Genomic DNA, 26,480 nt, shown 5'->3' with positions numbered 1-26,480 from the left:
AATCTGGACGTTTCTAAGTGACAGTTTATCCTGTTTCTTCGACAACATTACAATAAATTGCCTGGCACCGAAGTCAGGCTCATTGGCCTATAATTATTTGGCTTGTCCACCACGCCACTTAAAAATAATAGTTCAACATTCGCCGATGCCCAACCCTCTGCTACCTAGTCTATATCGAGTGGGAAATGGGAAATGGCCCTGAGAGCATCGGCTATTTCCCCGCTGGCATCCTGTAACAGCCTGGAGTGCACTCGACCCAAAGATAAAAACAAAAAACGACTGCGGAGGCTGGAAATCCAAAACAAAAACATAATTACCTGGAAAACCTCAGCAGGATGTCCGTCAACTCTTTTCTTCTCCGCGGGTGCTGCCAGACCTGCTGAGATGTTCTGGGTAATTCTGTTTTTGTTTTACACTCGACCCAACCCTGGTAATTTATATACCTTCAAGGATGCCAATCCCTCCAGTACGCCAACTCTAATTATGCTTATTTTTCCTAAAACTTCACACGCCTCTTTAAATGGAATGTCTGCATCACCTCTCTCCTGAGAGACGCAAGAGGACAATAACTCATTGAGAACCGTGCCTACAACTTCCACATCAATGCATACGTTGTTATTTGCATCGCAGATAGGCCCTAACCTTTCCATAGTTATTTTCTTGCTCATAATGCACTGGTAAAATATATTTGGGTTTTTTTTCGATTTTAACTACAAATGCTTTTTTGTATCATTCCTTAAAATACGTATGTTTTTTTCTTTACTACATCCCTGTACTTTGAATATTCCTCTAGATTTTCTAATGTATTCAGTTTTCGGTGCCTGTCATGATCTTCCCTTTCCTGCTTCATTTCGCACTGTTTGCTTCTGGATAAACAGGTGGGCCTCTAGATTTGGCGTTGCCACCCTATTCCTTTGTGGGGAACATGTCTGCACTGTGCCGGTAGAATCTCACATTTGTGCCCCATCCACTGATTTGGCACTGTTTTACCTTTGAGTGGTTATATCCGGTCCAATTTCGCCAGTTTATCTCACAGCTTTGTAAAAATTGTCGTTCCCTAATTGAAGGTTTATACTACTGTTTTGTCTTTTCCCTTTTCCGTGGTGATGCTAAATCTTGATCCAGAAAAAGGTCCTCCACTGCCTACTTCATCCACTTCCCCAGCTTCATGCCCTAAGATAAAATCTAAAATTGTGCATCGTCCTTTAGGCTTGTTAAGTGATAGCTCTAAAAAAAAATACCTTGAACATTATAATGGTGTGCCCTTTGTTTCCTTCACAATGTTCGTATCCGAATTGTTATTTGGGTATTGAAGTATCCAAAGATTACCGCCCAATTTTTTTTTTTTTCACACAGAAGTTTGCTGCATGTTTGCTCTTCTATTTGCGATCTACAGTAGGCTCCTGCCAGAGGGTCATTTTAATTTCTTTTTCTGAAGCCAGTCCACGTGGTCTCAGTTGATGCTTCATTCACTATATCATCCTTCTCAGAGCTGTACTTGATTATTTAACCAATAATGCTCCTCGCACCTTTTTATCCCCTTCTTTATCCTGCCTGAAATTTGCGTATAGTGTGACAGTGAGCTGCCATTTCTGCCCATATTTATCCAAATTTTCGTTAATGCGATCAAATCATGCTGCCATGTGTTGCTCTGTGCCCGACCAATAAGTATCTGCTTGCCAATCAATCAACATCTTTTTCTCATGCAGGACAAATGGTTGTTTCTTTTACAATTTAGTCATTTTAGAATTGCCCTCACCAGTGCAAGATGGAAAGTTTCGACATTTTGACTCTTTATTTCAGCAATATGGAACATATTGATCAAGAAACGCAATATTGTTCATTTGTTGTTTGTGGCTGCATGGTGTCTATTCATGTGGAAAAAAAATAAAATACGTTGAGAAATTCCGCCTTACCTCTCAATCGAACTTGATGTCATAGTCAGAAGAACAACCTTGCTGCACTGGAAATCTAAGAACCTCTCTGACCATCCATGCATCAGTTTACCACATTTGTGCAAATTTTGCCAGGCAAAGGACTTATTTGATTTAAGAATTTTATTCATTGAGAACTGCTCCAGCATGAAGTTTGAATTGCAGTTCCCAAATGGCTAACCTTCAACAAGACTTTTTTAACACTGCGCCAGCGGCAGGCACCTAAAAACTTTTTTTATTATCAGCGCCACCTGTCGACACTTCCATCTTTTCCAAACGGTATTGGTTAATTATAGGTAATTAAGAAAGCTAGAAATCATAATCGACATCGTGGGACATAGATTGACGTTGAGTGCAAAACCCTGATGTGATGGTGTCAAGAACGCTATAATTGTCCATCCTTTGGGAATGTGATGACTCTTGATTTTCGTCAACAGTGCAAAACGAGTAATCAGTACTGTGTTGGTAAAAGTTTTGCATTGTAGGGAATGAACTTCAAACTGGCAGCGATAATAAAGGAGTGACTGATTGCCTGTGTGTGCCGTTTAGCCTTGTCAGATGTAGTCAATTACATTCTACTGCTTAAAAATGGCATGCGATGTGGGCTTTGATGGCTCAGCCAGCATTTATTCCCCACCCTTATTTGCCCATGAGAAGGTGGTTCTGAGCTGCCCACTTTAACCGTTGTAGCTCTTGTGGTGTAGGTATACCGAGAGTTGTTGTTAGGGAGGGAGAGCCAGGATTTTGAACCAATGAAGGAGCGGCGATATATTCCCCGAGTCAGGATGGAGAGCGGCTTGGAGTGGGAATTGCATGTCGTGTTGTTACCTTGTATCTGCTTCCCCTGTCCTTCTAGATGGTAGTGGTTATGAGTTTGTTTGGTGCGTCCTAAGGATCCATTGTTCAGCTGCCGTCCAGTTTTGCTCCAGCACCAAAGATGAATTTCTGTACAATACTTTGAAGTTAGTGCAGCATCTTTATGTGCAATTTATTTAATGCACCAGTAATTATTTCCCACGTCGGTATTATGACCAGTGATTACTATTGCATAGGACATTTGTGCACGTTGGCTATTTCAAGGCTAAATGTCATTGCAACAGTTCCACTTGATAAATAGAATCCTGCTTCGGGGATTGTTCAATATATTTCAAAACCTGCCCCATTGAATGGAAAACACGATACTGAGATAGCAAAAGTGGTTTTCTGACCTAAATCTTTCAAGCCGTTTTGACAGTCATTTAGCTCTGCAATGTAGAGGAGGCAAATTAATAACACTTGGGCGTCGAAAGGTATTTTGCTGTATTTATCTCAACACCCTAAATCCTTTCTAATGCATGGCAGTACATGTTAAAATTGTTTATTTTTTCTCATCAGCAGCAGTTATGTTACACAGTTCAATCGTTGCCTCGGTGAAATGTTAATTCGTCACACCTGCCTACAGTGACTCGTATATCCACAAATGCAGATTAACGTGACATTTATGCTTTCCTATTATAACTCTCCATATTTGAAGCTAGGTTAGGAAATGTTGCATGTGGCTCCTGTGGAACTTGAATGCTGTCATAGAGCAGTTGTGCAGCGTCGCCAAATGCTTTTCATTAAGTGTTATGCACCTCTCTGTAGTATGCATATTTTGATACTTCATTTGGAACTGTAAAGTAAATTCACTATTTAGTGGCGAATCATAGTGTTGGAGAGGATGATGATTGACGTCACTCTGATGCGGAACATGTGCTACATTCTTATGTCGGGAACGTTCAGACAAGCTTTGTACTTTATAAAGTGAACGCAATACGGTTGTGTTTATATTTTGATCGACGGTATAAAAGGGACTGCTGATGGACGTGTTGCTGCTAATTATACACAACAGCTAAGATGCTGTTCCATTGCAATCAATGGGCAGTAAAATTGATTGATGTGTAAACTAGGCGTGGATATTAGTATCACTCAGTTCAAACTATGGCGCAAACAAAAAGTAAACGCAGAATGTGCAGCCAAGGAAAAACTACATTCGACCAAATGAGTTAATGCCAGCAATTAGGCAGCATTAGTACTACCTCCCACTCAAGGTAAAGCCAACCCATGAGAAAAATATCCGATTGGAATTCCGCTCCTGTGATTCTTTTTAAAATGTTCCTTAAATTCAAATGGCCAGGATGTGATAGCGAATTACAGATATTGGACACTATTAAGAAGTTCTTTGGAGAGAGTATTAAATTTCTACTTATCACCCCTTAGTTTCGAAATCTCCCACAGGTGGCAATAGTTTTCCTATATCTATCAATCGCAATGTCTAGTATGCAGGTTTCGTAAGTAATTAGGAAATACAAGAGAATGTTATCGTTTAGTGTTAGGACAATTGAATTCCAAAATAGAGCGCTTATGCTTCAGTTGTATAGATCACTGGTTAGACTACATCTGGAATACAGTTTATTGTATTGCTCTACTTTTTAAAAAATGTTCTAGAAAGGTTTCCGAGAAGGTTTGCTAGACTAATAGCAGGAATGGGCAGTTCTTTTTTAGAGGAAAGGTTGAGCAGCCCATGCATGTGCCGGATGGAATTTAGAATAGGAATGCACGGCTTGAATCAAACAGGTAAGATCATTAGTTAACTTGACAGGATAAATCTGGTGTGGAAGTTTCCCCTGGAGGCTGAATTTCGAACAAGGTTTCACTATTTAAAAACAAGGAGGCACTGAGTTAAGACAGAGATTACGCTTTCCTCCCACTCTCTAAGAGGGTCGTGATTATTTCGAACTTTCTTCCTCTAAGATCGGTTGAAGCAGACTCTTTAAAAAGTTTTATCGTGAGAGGTAGATAAATTCTTGATAAGCAAGAGGTGGAATGTTATCGGGATGGCTGTGAATATGGAGGTTACAATCAGATCATCCGTGATCTTATTGAATGGCGGAGCAGGCTCGAGGGGCCAAATGACCTTCCCCTGCTTCTAATTCGTATGTTGGCACGTTTGCCCAGCCAAGGGATGAGGCAACTTCTAACGTAGACAGGAACCTTCCTTAGTTATTTTGTACAGTTTGTTTTGCTAAAAGACTTTACGTAGCAATTATCACACATTTACCGTTTGGGTCTTAATGCAGTGAATTGTTTCTCGAATTACCTTTCTCATTTGCTTTGAGTTTTTCTTCTGTTATGGAGTTGAAGATAAACCAGAAACAATTTGTAATAATCAAAGCCTTTTTCCTGTTGGCCAAATTCTTCTTCATTGTGTTGAAACTGTCGGCAAGGCAGTAAGATGCACATTACCAATAATAATTGATGGTTTCTAACCCGCCTGATCGGTCATATTACCAACATTGAATTTCCACCCAGTAATCTCGTACTCGTTGTAGCTTTATTTAAAATATCGAAACTTATGACTCAAATGGCATATTATCCCCTAGAGTATCTAAACTTCGATGGCAAGAAAAATGATATACTTGGTGAAATGTCCAGCATCGAGATTACAGTCGCATGTGAATTCGGACATTCTGCTACAGAGTTATTTAACGCCCTCTGGAACCAAATAGCAATTGCTCTTTGAAGAGGAGATAGGCGAAAATCGTACGTGATGCAGAAAACAATTCTCTCACCGAACTCGTTCAGAGATTCTTCGCACTTGCTCAGATCTGCAATTCAGAAAAGCAACAACCTCATCGCTCACGTTAAAATTACAACTTCAGCTCTCATGTTAAATTACAAAATCAACGTTCACGTTAAAATTACAATCTCCGTGCTCACATTAAAATGAGCTTTCTACATAATACTTACTAAGAAATAATGAAATGCAGCTCCCCATTGTGAATAACCTGCATTGTGCCAAATTATTCAATGAATGATATAATCATTTATGGGATAAGTCCTCATTGAGAGCTAAATGGAGAATAATGTATCATGGCATTTCACATTGGCTAACTTTACTCGGAACCGATTAGACTGAGTGGTAGTCGAATTGAAATGCAAAAATTTATGATGGGTTCTGATGGGGAGCATAGGAATGCGCTATTCCCATTCGTATTGCAGTCATAAATAGAGGGAATACATCTATTGTAAGAGGTACGAGATTTCGGAGGGATTCAAGGGGTCTTTGTCACCTCGAAAGCCGTGTGGATCTAGGCATCAGGACATGAAAGAGCCGACGAAACAAAAACCCTCACAACGTCAGGGACGTACTTAGAAATGTACTCGAAGTGCATAGATGGTTGGACTCAAGAGGGGACAGATCGCAATCCAGATATTAAAACAATGTGACAAGTGTTCGAGCTCCTTCTGTGCATTTGCTGGAAAATCAATACAATTTACTAAACAATTGAATTAATTAATTTAAAAATGAAACTGAAAGCTGGACTTAGTAAAGCTTCCAATAAAATATCACTGATTGTAGTCAAAATCCACTTGATTCACTCGCATCAGTAATGAAACAATGTCAGCTTTCAATACCTCGTCTGGACTGCAAGCAACTCCAGCCCCACAGAGATACGATTTAATATTAAATGCCCTCTTAAATGGCCCAGTACGCCATTCAGTTGCAGAAGAAACCAAAAAAGAATACAAACAGGCGGACTACCCATCATCGACGTAGGCGTCAAAAAATGCAATGTCACACAAAGCCCTGCCGGTCCTGCAGAATCCTGTTTGCGAGCATATCACGTGTTCAGCCAAAATGGGGAGCGGTGTCTCACAGGATAGTCAAGCAAAGGCCTGCAATAGCAATAATCCCGGGATCATACCATGCAGCCAATGTAACAGACAACATCGTCAACATCCCCTGACTTACCCTGTTCCACTTCCTGGACAGACGCACCAGATGTGCTGACGCACATGTACATAGTCTGGAGCAGTTGCGCCAGGGTGTCCTGAATAGTTACTCCAGACCCAATAAAGAGACATGATATCTGGTCCAATATGTGCAAGAAAACATCCTGCTGATTATGACCAATACTGTCTCTAAGCTAATGAATTAGCACTCATCCATCTAGAAAAGCATTTGAAAGAAACACTGACGATGGTAAAATGAAACAAGATGCTCTTGGTGGGCGACTTCGCTATCCATCACAATAAATGGCTCGGTACCACCGCTACCGGCCGAGCTGGCCGAGACTTCAGTTACATTTCTTCCAAGCTGGGTGCTGCAAATATTGAGGGAACCCAAAGAAGGGAAATCCTACGAGGCTTTGTTCTCACCAATCTGCATGTCTCAGATGCATCTGCCCTTCACATTATTGATAAGAGTGATCATGGCAAAGTAATGTTGCCAGCAAAAACGACACGTTCTGATTCAGTGAAAAGATTGTGCTTGGAGCAACATGAAGTCAGGCATATAATGAGATGTAAACCCGGTGACGTAGTGACTTGTGCATATCACCATACAAACAGCTGATGCAGCAAGCACTAGGCAGAGCTTTTCAATCGCACAACCAACATATGGGATGAAAGATATATATATATATATATATATATATTTGCCATTGAACGTAGACACAATTCTTCAAAACCTTAATGTGGATTCCTCTGATTGTTGGATTGATATGTTTTGAGTAACTTCACAAGAGTAGGTTGGAACAAATTTACATTGCAAATTACATACTGGATAATATGAATTATGACAAAAGCTTCGGTCAATGAGTTAGAGGTTAAGGCGTGCCTTAAAGGGAGAGTGAATTGTCCAGATGTATTTAGACTTCGGGGTTCGTAATAGCTAACCATTTAGTAATGCAGTTAATACTGAGTTGAAGGATTGGGATGATGTAAGATATATCAAAGATGGATGAATTATAAGTTTTGAGAAACATATTTTTTGCCCTGTTATTAATTAGTATTGACCATAAAATTCGTTGGATCAACCATAACAATAATGTGACTGCAAAGGCCTCCCAGAGGCTGGGAACTCTGCAGGGAATAACGCTGCACCTATCTCCCCATAACCTGTCCACCACTTTCATGAGACAACATGAGTGTGTTCACACATTACCAGTTGATTAGTTGCATGCAGCTCAAACATTACTAATGAATCTCGACACATTAGAAGGCTAAGCACATCCCGCGCCCACTTTCCCAATCTCCACCTTATCCACCTCTTTAAAGTTTACTGATATTCAGTTGTGGCACAGTAACAACAGTGTGTACAATCTGCAAGATGCACTGCAACAACCCGGAACTTTCCTTCCAGAAAATCTTCGAAAATCTCGAAAATCTTCGAAATCACCAACATTGCTTCAACCTCTCCTTGATGTTGCAAATTCCACTGTGTCATTATTCAGTGTGTTAAGTAACGTTCTCTGAAACCACGAAAGTGTGCATTAGTGGCGATTTTACTTTGAAGTACACTGTCTCACTTCCCTTGCAAGTCGAAGAATGTTCTTTACGTTTACACTACCAAACTTCTTTATCAGTCCGATGACAAGCACATCATCGTCTGCTTTCTGCAACAATGAAACACAGTCTGCTCATTCGTTGCCATTGGTTACGATCTCACAGTTCTCATTTCTTCACTATATATTTTTCCAGCTTCTGCAGTACATGAGTTCTTCTTCGATATGTACCTGTTAACTCTGTACTCTTTTGAACCAAGTCTCTTCACACAATTAAAATCAATTCCCCTATTTGTAAATTCTAACCCACTTGCAATCCGACGATGCGCCCCGAGCAGAGAATACATGTCAGCTTGGACCTGTTGGGCCAAATTGCCTGTTGCTGCGCAGCAAACATCATGCAATTCAACATAATGAATGCATACAGAAAATTCCTTTCAGACATTCAAGTAACGTTCACAGCTATATAGGAAGTTCATGGGAAACAGATGCCTTGGTTTTAAAGTGCTAATTTATTCTTTTCGTTCCAAATGCCTCGATGGCCTCAGCCATCGTTAGCTCTGTAATCTCTTTCTACACCTGAGCTCTCCGAAGTGTAATTCTGGCATTTGATGCACCCCGATTTTAATTGCTACAATATTGCAATACTGAATTCAGCTGCAGCATCAGGGAATCAGGAACCCTTTCCGAATCGATGACCCTCTACCCAACTTTCCCCTTTTAAGATGCCTCTTAATGCCTAACTCTTTGATCAAACTTTGCGCCAATCGTTCAAATGTAGCCTTAAGCGGAGCTGCGTCAATTGTTGCGTTACTACGATAGTTTGATGCGCTTGCCGATGTTCTGTAATTTTAACCATGCTATAATTGTGGAAGTTGTTTTTTCCGTTCTTGTTAGGTAGAGGGTTGGATTCAGAGTTGGTATTCCAATATGCTGTAGAAAGTTGATATCCTGCATTCTTCTGTTTTGAGAAAAAATATAAACTTCCTAAAAAGCAAATAGCAGGAGGAAGTCTAACTTTGGAAGCTAACCGAAAACGGGTGATATGCAACTTCTGCCCGATCAATACCCTGCACGATTCGGTAATCTGCTACAGTCAGGGGAAGCATAAATCAGCTGAGTGCCTATTGAGCGGTTAATTTGGTAATACCCATTTTAAATCGCACGAAATGGAAACATTATACTACACTTTCAGAGCAAAAAGAGGCCGTTATGCAGACCTTCCACCCACTGGCATTTACGTTTCAAACGGTACTCCATCTACCTTACTTCAATTCACCCTATTAAGATCATCTTCTCTTTCTTTTTCTCACGTTCATTTATCTAGCTTCAATTCATTACATTGTGCTATATAGCTGAAGGTTGGACTGTCTACGTGTAAAGATAAAGTTCATGAATTCCATATTGGATACATACCAGACTACCTTACATATTTTTGTTTATGAATCTCCTAGGTTTGGTGTCTCCCACGAATCACCTTCTCCACATATATTCTGCCAAACTCCTTCATGTGGGATTGCTCAGTTGATAGCTTTTGCAATAGTTTATAATAAGCCGCTTTGAAGAACGGCTGAAAGAATCAATTATTACATACAAAACTAATTGGCATCTCTTTAACGCAACAAGATCTTAAGCCCATTACCTTTTTCTACCGCTTTTAGATTCTCTTCTGTGGAAGGGTGAACGATAAAATCACTGATTCTGAAATAATTGAAGCCCCTCACATGTTGAAAGTTTTTATTTAGTTAACATTGGATGTAGCTAAGCTCGTTCTTAGCTTCAATGTTGTAGTCATGTCACCATTATCATTATCATAGGGTGCAAGTATTAATTTAAGTAGAGCATTGATTCTAGCTTCTTCATTGATGTCACAACCGCAGCCATTCCAAAGCGTTTCGCAATGACTAACATTTTAATTGTAACCACACTGGTAACGTACGAAATGCAGCAGCCAATTAGCCACCACGTCCCTTTACCGGTCAACACAACCCCCGTCCATTACCACCACCCACAAAAACGCAATGTTGCAAAGGCCAGATAACCTGCTTTTATTTTGTTGGATAAGCATAAATACTGGCTACGACACTCCTGTTTTTTTAATAAATTGTGCCATGTGACCTTTCTGCCCTGCTGGAAAGGATCATCGACCTGAAACTTCAACATTTGTTCCCCTCTCCTGGAATATTGCCCCAACCTGCTGAATATTTCCAGGGGTTTCTACATTCATTTCCGACATCTACCCGGCCTGGTCTCTTAGAGGTCCAATCATACACAAAAAAAGTCTGTCTCTCAGTCGTGCCTAACACTAACCAAACACCATGTAACTCCAAACTGATCTCAATGTCATATGCGATCGCAACATTGTTAAACAGAGTTTTACCGACCTCAAACATACAATAAATTGGCCTTCCCCAATGGCTTTTCTCCATCCTGAAACAAACGCGATACTCTCTATACTCCAACGTACCCATTCTGAACTTCGACTGTTACAGAATTCACCGACACCATCTCTCGGGAAAAGTTGATTTCACATGACCGTAATTCTCATTGGTGCGACCGCCTCCATACCCTACATTAACCCTAACTCAACTTGACACGAATCCAACACAACACTATCTGATCTAATCCATATCAGTTTATACTTATCCGTATCGCATATGCTTGAGTTTATTCAAATTAGACCTCCCACAAAAATTATGCTTCCTATGCCAGTCTGCACCAACAGGTGTTGCACACTTAATGACTAGACTTCAAAGATACATGAAATCGCACATAGCTGATTCAAGCCTATGTGGCCTGATCATACTGGATCTCTAAAATGATTCCATAGAGTAAGACCGATTTCATGCTTCCTCAAGCTCAACTTCATTCGAACTCGCTGATACCCGGTTTTACGCATAAAGGCCAACACATATAACTTACATAATAAATACAGGATGTGAATCATCACATATACCACCTAGAAACAGACTCAAACATAACCAAATCCGCCCAGTTCCCAATTCAGCCAGAGCCGACCACACACAGAGTGGACTTCTACCACCACAGACTCAGCTATAGTCAGCCTCCTCAAGCCTACCTCACTCGGAACAGACCCCATCCTTAGCTGGTCTCACCCAGAGTGGTCCTTACCTGTAGATACACGTGCACAGAGCTGACAGCATCTAAATCCGAATGTATCTCAAGCCAAACTCTCCACAACTGCTTAATTGCTGTGGACCACTGCAACAACACACAAACTTAACTGTACGCAAACTTACATATTCCTACTCTCACCAATTGGGCTCTTATCTCACGAATGAAAATCGTTGAAATATGGCCATCATTTCAGGGAGATGATTAAGATCTGTATGATGAAATCCTGCCGGCCCTTACTCAATCACTAACTTTTCCAGAACCGCTTCATCCAACTCTGGATCGCGGGGAGACGGAGGCTATCCGTTGCTGTTACTTCAATTCTATAATTTCCACATAAACATCCAAATATTTTCCACTTAGTTCTCTAATTTTCTGACCTTTTAAATATTTACTCACCGCATTTTTGAAGTTTAGTCTGGAGATCATTTATTTCTGAAAATGAGCATAAAAGCATTTTATCAATACCTTTCCTTTGGTTTTCTCCAATAATTTTGTCACTTACAGCATCACTGCTGCCGGCCCAGATCCAGCTCAAAGAGACTCATTAGCATATCTTCAGAAACTGACCAGTGAAGGGCCATGAGTTATATAATTTCATCCATGAATTCAGAAAACCTCAAAGAAATTTTCCTCCAATATTGGGCTCTTGAGAATTGTAGTTGTTGCTGTAATGTAGGAAATGAAACAGCAATTCCCAACAAATATAAATTGAATAGTGAACATAATTTCTGTACAAATGACTTTTGATTTCAGTGTCAATCATACCAATAAATGTGATTCGGAATATGCCTTGCTAAGTGGGGAAATATTGTGTTCCTTTAACATCTCGCCTTAGAGATGACACGCCCAGCAGGTCGGCACTCTTATACTATTGGCGACCAACAGTGTCAGCCAAGTCTTAGTGATCAGGAATTGGAGCTACATTTAAAACCACGAGATCCAAGTTCATATTGAGAGTGTTACAGGCTGAGCCAACACTGGCAAGACAAGGGCAGTGCAGAATAAATAATGTTGTTTACCTGAATCTTTTTCCGCAAGATCTGCTTCTGCAAGAGAATAAAAGACTTGTGTTTTGACAGCGCCTATCATGACTTTAAGGCTTCCAAAAATGCTTTGCAGCGAATGTCATTCTTCTTAAGTAATGCTGTAGTGCAGAACAAAGTGCAACCAGTTCGCACAACATAGGCTCCCACAGGCAATATTAAGATGTAGCCCAGTCACCATTTTTTTTACATTGATGGAGGATTAAATTTTGGGCAGGGCAACTTCGATATCTTCCGTTACTCCTCCAACAGAACCATAGAATCGAATTAAGAAAAAATCCCGCCAATTCAGAGGACAGATAGTGACACAGCTAAATGTGTCCATCAAAATGCTTCAATTTCATTAGTGCAGTCCTCTGCCGCTACTGCACTGGCGTCTCAGACTAAAGAATTCTGCTCAGGTTTGTAGGGAGGAGGAATTTTCGAACGTAGATAGTTTGTCAATTTACGCCATTATTGCAATGCACATTTTAGACGGCCTGTTACTTTAAAACTGAGCAATTAAAATCAAAGTAAGAGTTATGACATTTAGCGCACTAGGTCCACTCATTGTTGCGGTGGATGTTGGCAAATGTCTTTCTGTTAGGGGATCTTCAAGTAACTCCTGTCCCATGCTATATGGTTGGCCCCGTTTTCTTGAATTCTCCTGTTTTTTTGTTTCTTAGATTTAAATCCATTTTATAGCATGGAATCAGGCTTCATCACATCCAGTCACTGCTGATGTTATTCTGTTCCACACGACCTCCTCCAACTAGCTTCAACGAACCCCATCAGAATGTCGTTCAACATCTTTCTCTCTCGTACACTTGCCATTACATGCAAATTTGGCATTTACATTAGTGCACCTTGCAGCACTGATTGCGGCATTATAAATATCGTGTGAGTGGATATATCCTTTGCAATTCCCAATAATGCTTAGTGACTTCATTTTATTCAGAGGCCCATGTTCTGGACTCCATCAGAAAACCTTGTATAATTGTAACGACTCCTGCCATCTCACCGTTCAGACTTCAGTTATCTGGATAGCCACACCAATCTTTCGGAAAATGTACACAGCTCGGTTCTAATATCATGGTTTCCATGTCTTCTCTGGTACCACTGTTTTGTTCTGTGTGTGCATAATCTTGAAACCGGAAATAGCATCGAAATCTTAGTATGATCCAAACTGAGCAAAGGGAGAAGCGAATTACGTAATCAATGTTCGATTTAAGCAAATCGTACGAATATTACCAGTCTGCATGCACTGCATGTATATTCTGTCAGCGGTATATGGGCAGCAAAACTTAACTGCCCAATCTGAGTTTTTTTTTCTATTTGGAGTTCTTAACTGGGAATGGCACTTAAATGCAGCCTGACAAAGAAAATTTCCAGAAGAAATCATCAGGGCACTATTGGCTTGACAGTATTAACTTGATTATCCAGGTCCCCTTACAAAGGGCAGAAGGAACTGCAAATATATTGCTCATTTTACAAACACGGAATTTTCTGAAGTACGAGACAGGCAATGTAGAATTTAGAAGTCTGGTTACTGTTGCTATGCATGAGAAACAGTATCTGATTTCCTTATAGCATTCGCAATTCAGCCTGACAGTGACCGGATAGCCTGTAATTTGTCCTTTTTTAATTGATGCTGTGACCTGGGCGTCGATAGTGAGAACATCATTTACGGCCCATTCCTAATTGTCTTTGAGAAGGTGGTGGTGATCTGCTTTCTTGAAGCACCACAGTCCATCTGAAATAGGTCCATCCACTGTGCTGTAAGCGAGGGAGTTCCATCATTTTGATCCTACGACAGTGAAGGAATCGTGATATATGTCAAGTCAGAATGATGAGTGGTTTGTAGATGAACTTTAAAGTGGTCTTGTTCCCGTATACCTGCTGCCCTTGTCCTTCTAGATGGCACCGAACGCTGGTTTGGAAGCTTCTGCCAATGGAGCCTTGTTGAGTTCCTGCAGTGCATTTTGCAGATATTATTCACTGATGCCACTATCCGTCGGCGCTGGATGGACTGATTTTGTGTGGATGGGATGCCAATGAAGTGGGCTGTTTTGCCGTTGGTGTTGTCAAGATTCTTGAGTGTTGTTGGAGTTACACGCAGCCAGGCAACCGAGGAGTATTCAATCACAAAGATGAATTGTGCCTTGTAGATTGTTGACAGGCTTTCGGGACTCAGGAGATGAGTTACAATTTGCAGGATTCCCAGCCTCTGATCTGCTCTTGTAGCCATTGTCATTGATTGTCATAAGACAATGGTTTGATAATGTTTTGATTAAGGTGGTCATTGCTTGGCACTTGTCTTGCTGCTTTTGGAAATTGACTGCTTCATTATTTAAGGCGTCGTGAATTGTTTTCTAGATTGTGCAGTCATCAGCAAATAGCCCCACTGCTGAACTTATGACGGAAGGAAGTTCCTTGAAAAAGCAACTGAGAATGATTGAGCCTAGAACACTACCCTGAGGAACTCCTGCAATGATGCCCTTTAACTGTTGGTCATTGACCTCCAACAACGACAACAATCTTTCTTCCTGTTAGGTATGACTTCCACCAACGCAGAGTTACCCCCCTAATTCCCATTGACTCCAATTTTGCTCGGGTTCCTTAATGGAAGAATCGGCCAAATTCTAACTTGATGTCAAGGACAATGACTCTCACCTCACCACTGGAGTTCAGCTCTTTTTTCCATGTTAAAACGAAGACTGTGATGAGGTCAGGAACTGAGGGATACTGGCGGAACCTAAACTGAGCAATGAGAAGGTAATTGCTGAGCAAGTGCCGCGTGATAGCAGTTGCTGACCCTTTCCTCACTTCACTGATGATTGGTATTATACTGATTGGACGATAATTGGCTGATTTGGATTCGCCCTGCTTTGTGTGCACAAGACATACCTGGGCAAGTAATTACATTGCCAGGTAGATGCCAGTGTTGTAGCCGTACTGGAGCAGCCTGGCTAAGGGCGCAAAAAAGATCTTGAGCACGTCCTCAATACGATTGCAGAATATTGTCAGTGCACGTAGCCTTTGCAGCATCCAGGCCTTCAGCCATTTCATGATATCACGTGGGGTGAATCGAATTAGCTGAAGGCTGGCATCTGCAATGCCGGGTATCTCTGGAGGGGGCCGACATTTGTCACACACTCGACACTTAGTGCAAATGTTTCAGCCTTATAATTTGCCCCAATGTTTGGCACTCTATCATCAAGAAGCATGGAGACATTTGTGGATCCTTTTCTGGTGTATTATTTAATTGCCCAACGCCATTCAGGATTAGACGTGACAGCGCTGCAGAGCTTAGATCTGCTCTGTTGATTGTGGAATAGCATGGCTCTCTCTATCACGTGCTGCTTATGCTGTCTGGCACGCAAGTGGATCTGCTAAGTCTCTTCACCCGGTTGCCACTTCGTTTTTAGGCATGCCTGCTGCTGATCCTAGAATGCCCCCTTGCACTCTTCATTGAACCAGGCTGGATACCCAGGCTGGCTGGTAATTGAAGAGTGTAGGAAAAAGCCGGGCCATGAGGTTATACATTATGATTGAGTCCAGTTCTGCTTATGTGGATGAACCATATAGCCTCGTGGCTGCCTCGGCTTGACATGCTTGATCTGTTCCTAATTTATCCTCTTTGGCACGGTGGTAGTGTGGCACCACACGTTGGATCGTAACACCAATGTCTCCGCAATGACTGTGCGGTGGTCACTGCTACAGATACTTTCATGGACAGATGCCTCAGCAGCAGGCAGGTTCCTGAGGATGAGGCCAGGTTTGGTTCCTCCTCTTGTTTGCTCCCTCACCAGCAGCCACAGACCCAGCCTAGCACCTATTTATGTCCTGGTTCAGTCGCTTGCTATCAATCTGTTTGCCGCACTTCCATGCCTTGTGTAATTCAGAGAGAGACCATCCGACACGTCGAACCAGTGCCCATCTCTCTATTAATTTCATTTCATCCCACTGTCCCGCTGTTCCAAGTAACACTCCTCCGAAGTAACTCTCTTCTTGGTATAATTATTTAATACTTTGTTGAAAACGTCTATAGAACATGCCTCCACAACACCGTTAGTAGTGTAATCGAAATGCTAAGCACTCGCTGGAAAAAAAAAATTCTCCCTCATGGCACCACTGTTTATGATGTCAATGACCTTAACGCGGTCTCTACTGATTATCGACCGTTCAAGCCAACGGAGCAACTCTCCCATGTTTACTCATAACCTACATGTCTTTGTGCTATATGACACTCTTTATTAAGTTTAGGGACCGGTTTTGCTTTTTTAACCGCCCATTCAACCTCCCTTTTCACCCTGACCAATTTGTGCACATTGACATCCAGGGGTAAATACCCTGAAACCCATTTAGAATATGACACTTTCTTTTGGATTGCCTCGCCTCATCCTTCCCATCAAAATGGTGTGATCGCAATTTTATGCGTGAGACGTCATCTGTCAATTGTCCGTCCGATCCATCTGCCAACGTAAAGCTGGTGATATAATGACCTTTCTGATTGAACTGTTTGGGCACAGATACTTATTCTTCCCGAATCACCAGGGACCCCGTGACTACCGAAACACCCTTGTTATGTGAGGTTTAATTAAGGGGTAAGTATTCAACAGGACATCGGTTGAAAACTTCCCTTTGTTTCTTTCAAATATGGCATTGGGTCATTTACGTCCAAATTCGAGGGCAGACCTCGCCTCGTTCTATGGACTAATCGTCTACACGGCACTTCCTGCAATACATTGCAGCCTGAGGGCTGCACAGACGTGTCAGCATCTGCGCCTGCGCTCAACTTCTATCTCTGGACTTGAATTCATAACCTTCTGACAACAAAGTTGAAGTTGTTTCTACTGAGTCACAGTTAAAAAGCTGGAAGCTGCGAGGACAAAACATTCGGCGCAGCTTGAGGGAAGAAGGTAACACCGCAATTTCCTTTCAGACATTTTCTCTTCATGCCCTGGGGATGTGCTTTAATGCCCTCAGTCGAAAACATTTATGTCCCCTAAGGCACACGTTTTGTCCACGGGTAAGTTCTTTCCGCAGTACAGGCTTTATAATCAATCGGGAAATCCACACCTTGTTGGCTGCTGGCTCATGTATACTCACTGCACTTCTGCTGAACGTCATTCAATTCTAAGACAGAAAGAAAGCAACTGGTTTATAAGGATCATGGCATTGTCAAGGTTATCAGTTACATTTCCTCGTCCAGATTACAGAAGAGCTCCATTTTGTATCCCAACATTTCCCGATAGCAATCAAACTGGCCCGGTAATCCTTTTAACAATCGTGTCTGGAACCTACACTGCTGTTAGAGACTGAGGTTGAATAGGCGAATGCAGTTGGCATTATTTGACTCTCCTCCACGAACTGCAATTTATTGGTGACGAACTATTGCTTTTCACAAAAGACATTAGCATAGTTTCATTCGTGAATTTTCTCTTTTGGAGAACTTAAAATCCGTGTTAACCTAGAAGTGTTTTGGTGTAATTTGTAGCGCCTTTGTTTAATTAAGCAACATGTTTTTGTGCGTGTAAATGTTGTTTAAATAGCTTCTATATGCAGATTTGAGAGAGTCCGCTTTAATATTCTGCTAAGAATGATCAGTTTATTTTTTTATTTAGCGCATGAACTGTACAGCGTTTGCTACACAGCATTCCTTCAATCTCGCACGCCATTCAGCTCGTTGGCTGACGGAGAATGGGCCGAGCAATTTCAATCACACATGGCCCAAGACTGCAAACCACCTGAGGGAACACAGTCTGGATATTGATAGATCAACATGTATTCTTCCGAAGTCAGGATCCAAACCCGAACATGTCCTCAAGGGAAGGCATCGTCAATTTTTGGATGTAATATTCTTTCAACCAGACTGCAAGCGCGAGGTGAACTTGCTTAACAATGCACAGGAGCCATTAATCTGGAGTTGACAATGCTGAACTAAAATTTTCGCAGGTATGACACGAAATTTCCTCCGTGATAATCACGTCCATTGAACTTTTGTGGGATCTCGGTGGATAACTGTCCTCGGCCTTAAAAATGATGCAGCGAAATTCCGTATAACAAAGGATCATGCAGTAGCGAATTCCACATTCTACTCATTTTTTGGATCAATACTTTCCTCCTGAGTGTTAGTTTGTATTAATGTTACACTCCTATCTTACTGGCTCTCAATTTTGCCTGCGACCTCAAGCTGAAAGATTTTCTCCACATATAGCCTATTACGAATTTCAACCGATCTTCCGATTAATAATGCTAAATGCTATTTGAGAGAAGTTAATCATGAAACAAAGGGAGCATAGATATGTTCCTAACACGTTAATATCTGTCTTTTTAAAACAGCGAATCCTTAAACTGGCTACCTTTTTCTTTGCCTTTCAGCTTTGTTTCTGTCAAGGCATGACGTTAACAAGAAGATTGTGGAATCATTGAAACAGTTGAAGTTTTCTATGATAAGGCACATGTTTGCAGGTGGATTGAAATATTTAACTGTTGCTATATGAAGCATGCTGCTGCCTGCGTAACTCTGCAACAACACAATAGTGTAGATGATGCTACATATAGAGGTAAATAATGATCCTGGACTTTTGCGTGAAACTAACCCTTTCGCAACAGCCGTCCATTCCAAAACCAGCCAGACGACCAGCTCAGGTAACAGAACCACACATTAGACGGGATCAATAATTGACGGTGAGCTCACTGCTGGAGATCTGTATCTAACCAATACGTCGTCAATCATTGCAGCATCTCAAGGATTGTTATTTAATATGCGCCACTGTAGGATATTGTATTCAAGTTCGACCCACCACCCTTTGAAATGATTCACAAATCGTGTTGGGAGCACAGGGAAGATTTAATCGACAGTACCAGGAGCGTCAGTTATATAGACAGCGGAGAGGAGCTGAGATTATCTGATCACGGCAAGAAGGTTAATGGATCCTATGATAATGTCGCCCAATATGATGAGACCATCATTCTTAAGAAATTAAATAACAATAAATTGTTCCCTCGTCCTGGATGACCAGCAACAAAGAAACACAGATTTAAGGTTATTCATAGACAAATCACAGAGTTGTGCGGAGGGGGTTGGCGGGGAGCAACACCTTATCCTGCAGAAAAAGCATTTGCAAGGTTGTTGGAAAAGATTTCTGGAATGCAGCTAATCAGAGAGAGAGAGATGGTGAGAAATAAAACTCTTTCATATAGCAGTTAGAGGCAAGTTAGAGGGATGGGATCTTTCTATGCTGGGTAACTATATGATGCCGTCAAAATTTACATCTGTATATTTAAAATTACTGTTTGGCATTTCTGTATTCTACATGTGGGCTAGGAATTGCAGGAATATTTTGTGCAACGGGTATTTTACACAAATACCAAATATATTTCCCACCTGAATCATTTAAAGACTCTTCGCACGTTAGAATCTCTAGAAGAATGAGATGTGAGAGTTTCAACATTATTTCAATTTCAGCACGTTTCCCCCTCTCCCTCCCACCCACCCTCCCGACTTAAAATACAGAATTTACAGTACAGGTAAAGGTATTCATCAAAGTGGATTAAGTCCTTCCATGCGCTCCATATTTCGACATACTGCATCTCATATTACCCATATGCACTTCCGCTCGCTTCCTCCTGAAGCGCCTCCTTAACCTACCCAGATATTACGGCAGCATAATTAGCTCAGTTGATCCTTGTATCATATTCATAAAAATATGACGTCTAATTTGGGCCACAATTTTGTTCTACATTTTAACAAAGAGCACAGTGCTGGGGTTGCAGTAGCAATATGCGCGAGGTTGGCATCGGTCACCTTACTTGAGTACAGGTTAGGCAGCAACATACAGAGACATCACATTGAATCTCCCCGAGACGTTCATCCAATAGTTGCATGGCACGAATTAGGATATTTTTCTTGCATATATTACATGCTTAAAAAATAAGACATCGCATAATTCCATCTTTAACGTAATGGTAAGTCTGAATTAGTATCATGCACCGTGCTTGAATTTGAAAATTAAGTTGCACAACCGTGAAACCAAATGCTTTTTCAGATTTTCTTTTTCAGCGGGACTTTGCCAAGTTCTTCCCGCCAACGATTGTTCAATTACATTATTCAAGTAGATACATGGTGCTTCTCCCTGATTATGCACGTCACCTGTCAACTGTTGAGGTCGTTCTGTCATTTTTCCTTACCAATTTGGAGTGAGTTACATTTCAAAATAAATCTATGGAATTCGGTACCGAGAGGGTAGACTGACCCATATAAATTAGAGGAAAATATCTGTCCTTCCAATCAAGTGTCCCATGCCTAAACCTATCCTCAATCAGAGCTACTTACCAAATAAATTATTTCATTCCTGCTTTTCCAGGTAATTTGCATTCAGAGGGTGTTGATGATCATGGATTTCCATTGGAGTTGGCCATGATTATGCTTGGCAAAGTACGACAGTCATTTGAGGTTTTTTTCTGCAGTCTGGCTGGCCAGCATCTCCCCCATTCTTAGCACCTGCCGCAGGCGCATTGGAAGGTTTTACAAGTTGGTAACCAATACAGCCGGCCACCTTACGAACGCAGCTTCATCAGACATCAAGTCCTGAAGTGAGACTTGATCGAGGAGCTTCTGGCCGAAGGTTGTGACTCCAGAACGGCGTCACAGGAAGTCCTTCATGAAATTTATCAGCAAACCTGTCATTCTTAACCACCGCATACGTTTTATTTCTAAATTCACTGTGCTAGCGACTACTTCGTTGTTACCATCACCTTGTTTAAGGAGGATTAACTGAATTCCTTATTCAGTTCATTCGCTTACATGTTATTTATTGTCTTCTAACTTTGTGTGACACAGTATCCGAAAATATGCCCTCGTAACTCGAAACTATGGAGCCCACGGATAGGATTGTCCTGCTGCCAACCCTTAGGGTACATTCTAGCAATCTGCTTAGTTAAAAAAAACACATAATAAATTCATACGAAAACAAAACATATCATGTAAAGAAGCAATCAGCCATGTCAACCTCTGGCCTTGTGAAGAAAAATATGTCAGATCAGGTACCTTTTTCTTTTGCATTAAGTTTTTCTTCTGTTCGGGATTACATGATAAACAAACCAAAAATTGTAGGATTAAACAACATTTTTCACGAGTGGGAGGAGTTTCGTTATTGGTTAGAACACTTTGCCAACTTGGTTCCAAATCGATAAATTTAAAAATAGCCATCATTCCGTTAGTGTGCACGATTCAGCAAGAGTTGTCACAAAAAACGCCAATAATCATGACGCATGGAGGGTCAGAAATTCATCCTGTCCTCTATCGGATGGTCGGCCAGTTTTTCTGTCTGCCCAGTATTTGCTTTTTTTTTTGAAATCAACAGAAGTGAATGTGGACTTATTGCCAAACAACGTGCGCCTGAATTGATGACCTCACTTTTTAATGAAAATAAAATAGTTGCTTAATGTTTCAAAATTATAAGGCATGTAATCTAAAGCGACACCGGGAATGTTTTGCTCACCTAGGTCTTTTACAGCTTGTTGACAGTCGCTTAGCTCTGTAATTCATAGAAATGATGATCCACACTGAAGTGTCACCAAAACTGTGCAGTTTCCCCCTTCCCATCTATCTACATAGTATGCATCAATGATCTAGCCCTGAGTGGCCAGGACAAATCTTCAAAGCTTTCCTATTTTACAGGGCTATGCATTGCAAGGAATCTGGTGAAATATGTCAAATTGACGCAGATGGACTGGTGGGATTCTGAGGAACTATTGCAGTTGAAATTAGTAGAGAGAGGCATGAAATGATACATTTTGATAGGAAGAGGTTATTAACAACTTGTGGTAGCATTCCAAAGGGGATTGAAGCTGCTAATGGGGATTTAGGAGTATAAGAGCACAAATGGTTGCAATTTGCAGCGCAGATTGAAAACACTGTCACTAAGCCAGATGAAATCCTAGGCTTCATAAATAGTTGAATAGGCAGCAAATAAAGCAAGTTATGGTAAAACTGCTTAACCGCTAGTTTTATTTCAACTAGGGAATTGTATCATACTTTGGACACCATAGTTTAGGGAGCAGTGAAGGCATTAGTGAGGTTAGGGAGTGAATTCATGGGAATGTTTCCAGAGATGATTGTTTCTAGGTGGAAAGGTTGGAGAATTTACAGTGGTAGTATATAGACACAATATGATTGAAAGGAGATTTGCTGGAGCTTTTCAAATTCACGACGTGGCCTGGACATGTTAGGCAGGCGTAGACTGTTCCCATCTGGAATAGTCCACAACCAGAAGACATTCATTTAATGTCAACTGACAGAAAACCAAAGGGGACATGGGGAAAAAAATAAATGTGCAGCTCGTCATTGGGTTCTTAAATGCAATGCCTAAGAGTGAGCTCGGCGAAGGGACAATCTTAGCTTTCAACAGGTAGCTGGGCAATTCTTTGAATAGCAAGCAAGTTGCAGCGCTGCATGTGAAAGTCGGGAGTTTGGGAACAGCCGAGCTATTTACCTAGTGATCCGCCTCTGATGCAAAGAGCCATATGGCCTCTTTCTGTGCAGTAAGCGAACTATGATAAGCTGTATTATTTGATTATATTACAGATGTTTAGTTTCTCTTCGGGATACATGGTTTTCTCCCACATGGTTAACTTTACTGTAATAACCCACAAGTAGTCGTCCTGCGAGCAAGTCTTTCCTCAGATTTGGCGGCAGAAAGTTTGCTGGTAGAGATTGAAAGTAGACTGTTGACAGGAAAGGACAATTTCCATGTATATAGTGACTTAATCCAGGAAAAAAACAAAATTGATTTCACGGAAACATTTTCGACAAAACTGGAGGTCTTGCAACATGAGGCCACATTGGGACACGTGATTAATGGTTTGCAGATAATGTTTACACTGGCTACCCCTCACTAACGAGGACGATTGTCTTCCATGAGCTTGCGATGGCTGATGAGGCAGATTCCGGACCTACAGACTTCATGCACGCAAGGTATTTGTTGCATTGTTAGGTGTCAGGTCGTGTATCATAAATTCGGGTCATGCTGTTCTCCTCTGGACCCTCTTGTTTTCCAAATAATTGTGCAGATGTTCCAACGCAAATTGCTGGGGTCCTTCCTTTAGGGCCTGGTGCCGTTTGGCTTAATCCATAAACCGATTTCACGGAGGTGTCAATGTGAATAATTCATTTTCTTGTGAAGGATGAAATAAATGAGGCGTACAGAAAAGTTACCAGAATGCTCATGGGGAATTTAATCTACAGTTATATTGGCTGAAGCAGATTTTCAGATGTTGTCCTGGAGCATGACTTCAGAGAGTGCTTTTAGGACAATTTCTTAGAGCAAATTCGTCCTAGGGCCAACCAGGGAGCAGGCTATCCTGGACCTGGTGATGAGTAATGAAACAAGGTTAGTCAAAAACCTCATTGTACAGCGCCCTCTAGGCGACAGCGATCATGACATTTTAGAATTTCATTGTCATTTTACAGGGGGGAAATGTAAATTAAGATTAATGTTGTGAACCCGAATAAAGGTAATTAGAAGAATATGAAACCAAAACTAAATAACCTGAAATGGGAAAATATGTGTAAAATGCAGCGCATTTTAAGGAGGCATTTCGTAGCTCTCATGAAAGGTTTTATCCAGTCTGAAATAAATAATCTTGGTGAAGCAATAATAATGCAAGGCTGCATAAGTAAGTTAAATATAGTATCAAACTGAAAAAGGAAAAAACTGTCAACATTTCAAAGATTAGTATTATGCCTGATGATTGGTCACATAATCTGAACAAGTGAAAAAATAAAATTAAGTAAAATAAAGAAAGAAAACAAAGAAAGAGGGCGAAATAGAAGGTTGTAGAAAGCTAACTGGCCATATGAAAACAGAAAGTAAGAGTTTCTACAAGTGTGTACATTTGAAAAGTGAAATGGAAGATAGCCTTCGTCATTTAGAAGGAGAGTCTGGAGAACTGATGATGGTAAACAAGGAAATGGCAGAGCCGATGGGCAGGTATTTTGTGTGTACATTCATGCAGAAGGTTAGGGAAACTTTCAAAATATACTTGAAAATCAAGAGATCAACGGGACGGAATAAATTAAAATAATCACTATCACTAGGGAAAAAATATTGTGAAATCTATTCGATCTAAAGGCTGATAGATTCCCAGGGGCAGATTGGTTGAATCCTCGGGTAAGTAAAGAAATGTCTGAAGTGATCGTAGGTGAGTTCATTATAGTCTTCCAAAATCCCTTGGATTATTCAAGGGATCGAAGGGATTGGGAAAAATCAAATGCAATGCCGTTCCTCAAGAGAGTGGAAAACAGAAACCTGGATAGTTAGCCTAACACCATCAGAATGAAATTGCTGGAATTCTTTATTAGGGAGGTTATAGCAAGATAACTATGACGTCCTAATTTAATAAGGTATTGTCGACATGTTTTTGCGAATGTGAAATCGTGTTGAACTAAATTACTGAAGTTGTATGAGGTCGTAACAAACAAGGTGGACAAAAGGGAACCTGTGGATTTGGTGTAATTGGATTTCCAGATGTCATTTGTTAAAGTGCCACTGCAAAGGTTGCTGGACAAGATATAACTAAATGGAATGTGGTGTGACATAATAGCATGGGTCAAGAATTGGTGTGGAAATAGGAAGTAGAAGGGGTAATTCGATCGTTTTTGGTTTCCCAGACAAAAACAAGTGAATGCCACAAGCAATGCTGTCCGATCCGCTACTATTTACAAGCCGCATCAATGCTTTCAATGAAGGCAACAAATGTATGGTGATAAATTTGCCCATGATACCAAGATGGGTGAGAACGTAAGTTTTGAAGAGGAGCTGGAGAGCTTGCCAAAGCACTCTAAGTGAGTGGACAAAATGTGTAGATGAGTAAAATGTGGAAAAATGAGCACTTGTATACATTGGCAGGAAGAGTAGAAGAGCAGTATATAAAAAATAACTGTGAGAGATTTCAGAACTTGCTGACACAGAGGTAGTTGAGTCGCCTGCGACGCGAATAACAAAAAAAAAAATCATTACAATGCTTTTAAAGCAAATGATTTGGAAGGCAAATGGAATGTTGGCATTTATTACAAGGGGGATTGAGTTCAACAATATGCACGTTTAAGGCATCGGATGAGGCCACGTCTGGAATGTTGCTTCGACTTTTGGCCTTAAGTGAAGAGGCAAATATAATTACATTAGAAACAGTTCAGATAATGTTCACCGGACTCATTTCTGAGATGATGAGCTAATCTTTTGTAGAAACGTTGAACACCATTGGTCTTTACCGATTGATGTTAAAACAACTGAAATGTCATCTTATAGAAAAATGTAAGTTCCTGAGCGGACTTGATAGAATAGATAGCCAGGAGGATGTTTCCAATTCTGGGAGAGACTAGGAGCAGGGAGCACCGTTGAAGAATAAGAGGTCTATAATGTAAGACGGAAATGAGGATAAATTCCTTCCCTCAAATAGTGTTTAGTGGTGGAATTTTATTCCACCGTAAGCAATAGAGACAGAGTTATTGAATTTATGCAAGGCAGTTAGAAAGACTTTTGATAGATACGGACGTTATTTGCTAAGTTATTCGATGGCAAAGTTGAACTGTGAAGATAATCCAATCTGCCATGATGCTCCTGAATGGTGGAACAGCTCTGAAGGGCTGGAGACCCTACTCCTGCTCCTCATGCACCGCTGTTCGATAAGCCATCTTTCGATTTGGGGGCCTTAAGTCCCATAGCCAAGGTTCTTCCTGCTAATCAGGTTCAGCACAGGCTAAGACAGTGGTGCAGACTACCTCCACATTACACAGACATTATACACTTCTGCAGAGAGTTAAAAAATGCTGCACCTTTCCGAGATCGCCCCCTCTACAAATTAAGTTGCCGACTAATGAGTGAAAAAGCTGCAAATGAGCAGCCTATTGCTTAGCCTCGTGGACATGGATTGTCCAATAACAAACGAATGGGTTGTATGGATTTGGTTGAAGAATGGAACCTGTGATGTTGGGAACCTCAGGAAGATGCCAAAATGGGTCACCCATTCGGCAATTCTGGATGATGTCGAATATTGCTTCAGTCTTGCCT

Source organism: Cetorhinus maximus, chromosome 33, assembly GCF_964194155.1.
Source record: "Cetorhinus maximus chromosome 33, sCetMax3.hap1.1, whole genome shotgun sequence".
Classification (NCBI taxonomy): domain Eukaryota; kingdom Metazoa; phylum Chordata; class Chondrichthyes; order Lamniformes; family Cetorhinidae; genus Cetorhinus; species Cetorhinus maximus.
Note: the sequence above shows the minus strand (reverse complement) of the source record.